Source organism: Lepidothrix coronata, unplaced genomic scaffold (genome assembly GCF_001604755.1).
Source record: "Lepidothrix coronata isolate B3197 unplaced genomic scaffold, Lepidothrix_coronata-1.0 Scaffold124, whole genome shotgun sequence".
In the NCBI taxonomy this organism is placed as follows: Eukaryota; Metazoa; Chordata; class Aves; order Passeriformes; family Pipridae; genus Lepidothrix; species Lepidothrix coronata.
The window spans coordinates 5441290-5448983 of NW_016690304.1; the positions used below are offsets into that span (position 1 = coordinate 5441290).

The window sequence follows — 7694 nt, forward strand, 5'->3', positions numbered from 1 at the left end:
TGCTCAGAGCTCCTTCCAGCCTGGCCTTGAACATTTCCAGGGATGGCACAGCCACAGCTTCTCTGGGCAACCTGTGCCAGGGCCTCACTACCCTCACAGTAAATAATTTTTTCCTAATATCAAATCTAAACCTGCCCTCTTTCAGTTTAAAGTCATTCCCCCTTGTCCTGTCACTACATGCTCTTGTAAAAAGTCCCTCTCCATCTTTCTCGTGCACTGCCAAACGGTTTGTCAGACAGTGGTTAGACTGGTGATACAGTTCATCTGAACACCCACTTCAGGCCTTGCCCGGGGTGTGGGACCTCTTCAGAAGATGGTGCTGTGGGACACCTCGGGTGGTATGTTGGCAGTGACAGCCAGACTGGGTGGGATGGACAGTTATGCCACTGGATCTGCATCTCCCCAAACAAAGTAGGCCAAGTTCCCTGTCAGCACAGCTGTGATGACACCAGGGAGCTTTGTAGTACTTTATTGGCATCTCATAGGAAGTCTGCGTTCTTTGCAGCTTAAACAGTCTTATTCCCTTTCACACAAATTTGAGAGAAGGTCTAGTGACCCTGCTTAATGTGGTCAAACAGCACTTGATAAGCCTCATACTTTCCACCTCTCACATGAAGTGTTAATTTATAACACTTCTAAGGCTGCTAAACACAAATGAGTGTCCTTTAGACTCTGTCAGCATATCAATATTTAATATGTCTGCTTAAATTAAACTCTAGTCAAACTACTGGATGTTCTCCTTACCTTTTTTCGCCCTTCAATCATTAATGGACATTTTCCACAAGCAAGTTAACAAAACACCTAAGATGACAATGGACTTTGCACATACTAGCTCAACCCTTTCATTCCAGAGTCTCTCCTCCTATGCAGATATGCAAAAGGATGCTCCCCAGTCTGGACCACAGGTTACAGGACAATAGTTGATCAAATATTTAGAATTGGTTTATGTTTTGAGATTTTTCCTCTGCTGCAGAATCTGTACCTTCTTTTAAAAATAAACAAACAAACAAAGCCCCTCTTTACCCAGGGTGATAGTTCCTTTTGTTCAGATTTGGGGTGTTCAGCTGCATTCCTTGATAGGAAGGACCCTTCCAAGATGGCTGTAAGAATACCCTCTAAATTTCCTCTCTGTACCTTCAGGAGCTGTTGCTGCTGCAGTCTTTGCGAAGTAGAGAACATTCCTAGATCATCTGTATGGTGGTACAGCTGTGAGTGACCCAGAACTGCACATCCTGCAACCGTAGTGTACCAAAAATAAGGTAAATTTTTGACTAGGTGCTGCTCTCATCCCTGGTCATGCTACATGTGTACTTTTATCCTTTGGATTCTTAAACCCCAGAGACTGAGGGAGGAAGGAACTGTTATAGGAACTGTTCAGTGTTTTATTTTGTTTTCTATTTTAAAGTGAGGACTTAAGAATTCTTCTGGTGACGTGTGGGACAAAAGTGTAGTTATGAACAGTGCAGCTGTGGCACTGTTACAATTTACTTGCCTTTGAAGGGCCTGTAGGAAGGTTTCTGAAGGGAAGAAATGAGAAGATTAATCAGTGATCTGAAATCTAAGCCAAATGGCAGTTGCCAAAATACTGTAGGCCAAGTGAACAGAAACCTAGAGTTGAACGGAGCTGTGTTGCTTGTTATGAAACCAGGGACAAAGGAGACATGGAGGAGGGACCCTCCTCCAACTTTTTGTTTCTGTGGCTTGTTTTCACAGTTCTGTCTCTTGCCAGCAAGGTTGCCCTCTCAAAATTATGGTATGCACGTGACTGGCATATTCATATTAAAACCAGGTTTAATTAAAAGCAGAGGACTTGTCGTCAGGAGGACATGCAGAGAAGTTAGAGCAAAGCAATTAGGATCAATATGTATTCATTTAAAGTGCATTTTTATTCTCAAGTGGGGTTTTTTGTTCAGGTCCAGAGCTGCCTGTCATGTAAACTCGGTTTGGTTTGCATCTAACTGGGCCTGCTCCCTCGGCATAAAGATCCAGCATATGTCGAAGTACTCTGTCAGTGATGTGCCTTAGCTCTTCTGAACATTTCTGTATGGATAAACCATTGTGAACTTGTGAATAGACTAATATTTTTCAGATGCTCATAGCCAATTTTGCTAGAGTGAAATATTTAATTTTAGCCCACAACATTGGTTTCTAAGCTTCTGTATCAAGAACTGTAGTGGGTTCTGGAGCTTTATATGCACTTGCATGCAAAAAGGTTTTGTACTGAAGTGTAGGAAACAGCACAGCTTGGATGGGAACTTCGGAATTGTTGTTTCCCAGCCATCTCTTGTGTGGCTGTGGAAAGATTTCAGTTAGCCTTTTGATTTCAGCCTGTGTCCTGGAGCCCAAGGAGTGATCAAAGTCAGCAGAGGCTGTTTACTATCTGGGCAGCTGTCTTCAGTCATTTGTTTCAGCAACCCAGTGCATGTGTGTTCCGAAAATGCTGTGTTCTCCCAAAGAAATCTCTGCCAGCAGCAAGCTAGCCTAGCTTTTCCTAATATCTACAGCAGTTATCTGTGGATGGGGTTTAAGCCCACTCACCTCTTGTAATTGGCTAATGTATATGCAGAACAGTTAATTCCCTTTGCTTCGCAGTAACCTTACAGTTCTCGAAGGTTATCATGTTTCCCCTCTGCCTTCTCTCTAGGTTAAATGCCATTTATTTCAGTTCTGCTCCCTGGAACAGTTTTCTAGAGTTCTCAGAGTTCCTGTTCTCTTTTCTTTCCCCCCCCTTCAGCTGGCTGCCCTTTCTGGCATGAGATACGTAACACTGAACCTTATGCCAACTGAGATGTCTTACAAGTGAGTCTTGAGTTTGTGCTGTTCTTCCGTCAGTCCTTCCAGTAGCAAGTATTAACTTTAGTATTTACAGGAACACTGTGAGGTGTGGATCTAGACACTTTCAAAGATACATCAAGTTCATGAACCTGTAAATATTGCATGGACTGGATGCAAATATTTGGACTGCAGGTCTGAAAGGGGAGCTATGCCATACCTGTAGGAAATGCAGAGGCTGTTAACATCTGAGATTGCATCAGCATTTCAGGTCTAGGAATATTTCAGCTCTCAGAATTTCACTCAACTCTGGGAATGTTTATATTTCCACCTGCAGTGTGTTGGTACCTGAGCTCTGATTGGGTAGAGGTAGCAGCACAGCTGTCATGCTGAACACACCATGGGTAGAGCCCTGTGCTTGCTGAGTGTTCAGTCAGCCTCTGCATCAGATTTTGCAGTCTGGAGGGTGAAAGTCGCAGGTGGATGAACTTGAGCGAGTTGACAGCTACCTTGCCGTATGTCTAACAGCGCTGTAGGTGCCACGGACACTTGATCTGGGCAAGGCTTTGGATGAAACGGCCTCTAAAGGCAGCGGTTGCGCTGACCCACGGGTGAGTGGTCTCTCCCCTGAGCTGGCAGGCTGGGGTTGCAGTGCTGCACGTGGGCTGCATCGCTGTCTGCAGCGCAAGTTTGCGGCCTTTTGGCATCGGCGGCGGCGGGGAGGCAGCGCCCATCCCCGTCCTGCGGCGGCTCCGCTGCCTTTGGTCCCCGCGGCTGTGCCCGGGGCAACCCGGTGCTGCGGTGCCTCCTGGGCTTCGGCGCGGACGGGCGACTGCCCGGAGCAGGGGATGGCAGTAGGGGTCACCGTGCCTGGGGACCAGGCCCTCGCCGAGGGTGGCGGTGGGGCCGGGCGGGGGCAGGCGGGACACAGCGGGGAGCGGGGGCGGCTCCCGCCCGGCGCCGGGCTGGGCACGACCCTCGGCCGGGGACCCGCGTCCGCCTCGCCCCGGAGAGCGCGGGGCGGGGGGAGGCGGCGTGGCCGCGGTCTGCCCGCGGAGCAGGAACGGGATCGGGATCAAGGCAGGGTCGGCGGCGGAGGTGAGTGCGAGCGGAGCGGCCGCCCCCGGAGGGGCGGGGGTCGGGGCCGCCCCCCCGCCCCGGGGCTGCGGGCGGAGGCGGCGGCGGCCCCCGGCGGCTCCTCCCCCGCCCGAGTTACAACCGGTTCGTGCCGGCCGAGGCTCGCCCGCCGCGCCGGGATGCGGGGCTGTCCCAGCTCCCGGGGGCGGCTCCTGCCCCCCGCCCCACGGGCCGCCCGCCCGCAGGTAACGGGGACGCGGGGATCGGGTGGGGGGCAGCGAGGGGGCCGGGCCGGGCCGCGGGGAAGGTCGGACGGAGGTCTGGGAGGGAGCTGCCCCGGGGCCGGGGCGGGCCGGTGTCCCCGAGGGGGCTCCGCGCGGTCTCCACAGCTCCTGGATTCGGCAAAGGGGCAGGCGCGGGACGTGCCGCCGTCCCTGGCGCCCGCCGGGGCAGCCGCATCCCCTGCGGTGCCCATCGACGTCCGCCCCGCGGTGCCGACCGCGGGCACCCCTCGGCGTTGGCTGCGGGGGCCTCCCGGTATTCCCTGTTGGCATCCAGCGGGCACTGGGCGCTGTGGGGCATCACCACCTGCCGCGGGCACGTGGCAGCGGGCGCCCGTGGCCACCGGTGCGTGCCCATCCCGGGCGCCCTTTGGCATCTGGGAAGCTGCGGCTGCCCGGGAGCGGGGCCGTGCGGCACGACCTGTCTCTCCCTGTGTGTGGCATCGGGGCGGCGAGGGCGACCTTCGGTCACCTCATGGTGCGCGTCACTGGGCGGATGAGCGATTGCCGTCGAAACTGGTCTGGAGGTAGAAGGCGTCAATGTGTAACGCAGTGCTCCGGAGCAGGGCTGTGGGCTGGCCCTGGAGGGCGTGGGGAGAGGCGAGGCGAGCCGGGGTCTATAAGAGGCTATCCATCCCCACGGAGGACTTGGCCAAGGAGCACGGACCGGTTGAGGGAGCGGATGCCGACGGGAGCCCTCGCAGGTTGTGATGGGTAAGGCGATGCACACCGCGCTCTCGTCCTGCAGAGGACTTCTCCTCTAGTAAATCGTGGTGGCTGGTGGTTTATAGCAGCGCCGGCTCTCGTCTGTCTGCATGGATGCGTGCTAGTGTCCGACAGGCAGGTATACTTGCGGGGGGGTTTTCCATCCCCTTTGGGGCAGTGAGGCTCTGGAAACAGGTAGGACTGGTTCTGCTGAGCTGACAGATATGTACAAAGTTGGCTGTTTTATGCGCTGCCCCATAGATGCTTCTTTATGTGAACTGATTTTGCACAATAGAGAAACATTATTACGTCGTTGGTAAGTTTTGTTCTGGTATTTTGTTTTATTTTAAACTTCACGCTTCTTCCCTCATCAGGCAGCAATGGAAGGAAATGTTGATGGGCCTCTTGCTTAACTTACAAAAGTGCAATTAGAGAAGCATGAGAAGTAGGTAGACTTGAATGCTGAGAACTTGAAGGGAAATATATATATACTCACTGTGAAAGAACTTAAATACTTGAACATGGGAAGTTACTGTAGTTAGACATCAAAGTCTGATGCCATCCAAGTACAGATGCATCTTTTTCAGTGAATTTAATACAATGCTCCTGCTGTCACATCAGTATATGTGCAGGTGTTTGGATATGATGACTGTGTTAAAAACAACCATAGTGCATCATGGCCACTCTCATGCTTTAGGTGTTACTTGCCAGCTAAGGGTAGCAGAAACTTCAGATAATAATGGCAAGAACTTCCCTGAAAAATAAATAGAAATTTACAAGAAATCTGATTCAGCTCAAAAAGAGGGAATCTTTTTGGCTGGTACCGTCTTCATTTGTACCAGTGCCTTGCAAAACTGGACTAGCCAAGTGTTAATCATGCAGTGTTTCTGCTGACATTGGCTTTCTTTGCAGCCATGTGCTGCTCACAGAAAGCAGCACACTTACCCAGGCTCTGGTTGCACAAAGAGCAAACTGGAAACAATCATATTGCTACTGTCTTTCTCAAGATTCCCTTTGCCACAGATTAATACAAGTTTCTGTGCTGAGGGCTAATGTTTCAGTTGTACTCGTGTTCTTTTTTTGTTGCTCATCTGTCATCTTTCAGCCAAATTTTAAGTTTTATAGAAAGAGAACTCATTATTGTGATAATGCTGCTCAGAGAATAGCAAACAGTTGCAGCCAGACACCTCTCTCTTTCCACATTAAAATTGTTGTTCAGTTTGTTCTCTAGGGTTTCTTTTTGTTGTGGTTGGTAAAGGCTTTCACCAAGCAGCTCTCTTCCTCTGATTCTTATTCGCAGTGAGCACAACTCACTGAAAAGCTTTTTCTGACCAAACTTCAAATTGCTGTTTAATTCTTTATGCTTCATGTCTAGATTTCAGTATTTTTAATGTAATGAGGTTTCCTGGAGTCTGAAACAATATCCCTAGGTTTTGTGAAAGGGAAGGTTTGTGAAATCGTTCCCACCTGAATCTTAAACCCATGGTTGTTTGTCTGTTTCCAGGATCACACAAGTCTTCCTAGTTGGCTCTGAGATAAAACTATTGAGCTCTCTCTTCTGTGTGGGCTTCTGCTTCTTTATTTTTGGTGGCCACATTTATCTGTGCAGTCTGTGTCCTTCTTCCACACAGATAGAAAATAGTAAGAGGCTCTTTGGATCCCTCTCAAGTTGATGCACAGATTCAGTGCCTATGCAAGTGGTGTTGGGAGTAGCAAGGGTTTAATTTCCTCTGTCAGTTCTTGTCCCTGCTACTAAGCTATTATAGTATAACTTGTCATTTTCAGGGAAGCATTAAACACTGTACCAGTAGAAAGTGGATTGATATTCACAGTCCCAGCAGCAGCTTGGTCGACTGGGACATCTTTAACTATGTATTGTAGCAGAGGGCTCTGGGGAACAGGCTCCTCACACAGGTCTGGCACCTCTTGGGCTCTCTGCAGGAGGGGCTTTGTGCCTTCAGGGGAGTTAGAAAATACATCTCAGTTTGGGTAATAGGCACACAGCAGTGTGAGGAGCAACCTGAAAGAAAGGGAAAGGAAAACCAGGTCACATCAGTCCTTAAAAACAGATTCTGGGAATTTATGGGTCTGTTATGCCTTTGAGGATCATTTTGGGGGGGGGGAATGATGGTGTTTTTTACTTTTTGCTTGACAATTGCAGATGGTAAATGGCTTGAAGCATTTAAAAAATAGGGATGATTTTGATACCTAAAATTTTCTTATTTAGCTAGAAGATGCAAAAGAGATCTGTGGTGCAAAACAGATGTCAGGATGTAGAGGGTCAGCTCTTTTGCTGCCATAAATTGGGAGCAGTTGGTTGAAGTCAATAATGCTGTGCAGTGTTGCAGCAGATGAGGAACGAATCCAGAGGTTTTTCAATCTTTCTATTAGAAAAGACTATGTGACCTAAGTTTACAAGAACTTTTTTCCTCTCCTGCCCTGTCCTTGCTTCCTCTGCATCAACTGTTTAGAATAGCAGAACTGAACTCAAAAGTTGTCTTTGTGCCAAATTTTAGGGCATCGATATAGTGGAAATCAATATAACAGTGGTTTTTTTCCTGAAAGTTACTTTTTAAACAAATGAGTTGAAGTTATTTACTGTCTACCTCCATTATTTACCTGAAAACTTCCTTGCTTTGTCTGAGCGTCTGTTGTTTAAGCAGTTACTTATTTCTACTATTTTTTTACTCTTAGGCAAGGACAAAACAAGGTGAATGATAGAATCATAGAATCAGCCGGGTTGGAAAGAACTTCTGAGATCATCAAGTCCAACCCTTCTTTCCCCCCCCCCAAATCCAGTCCGGGTTTTCCCCCATTCCGTACTCCAGAAAAATCCAGTCCGGGTTTTCCCCCATTCCG

The 7694-nt window shown here is 49.2% G+C and overlaps 1 protein-coding gene across 1 annotated transcript in view; it reads left to right on the forward strand.

Annotated features, from left to right (window-relative positions):
* The first annotated feature begins 4725 nt into the window (after positions 1-4725).
* SLC16A9 (solute carrier family 16 member 9) overlaps positions 4726-7694 on the forward strand; it is a 20092-nt gene continuing 17123 nt past the window's right edge. Inside the window, exon 1 of the mRNA XM_017826116.1 lies at positions 4726-4844. The gene's annotated coding sequence lies outside the window, so the exon portion shown is untranslated. The remainder of the gene's footprint in view (positions 4845-7694) is intronic.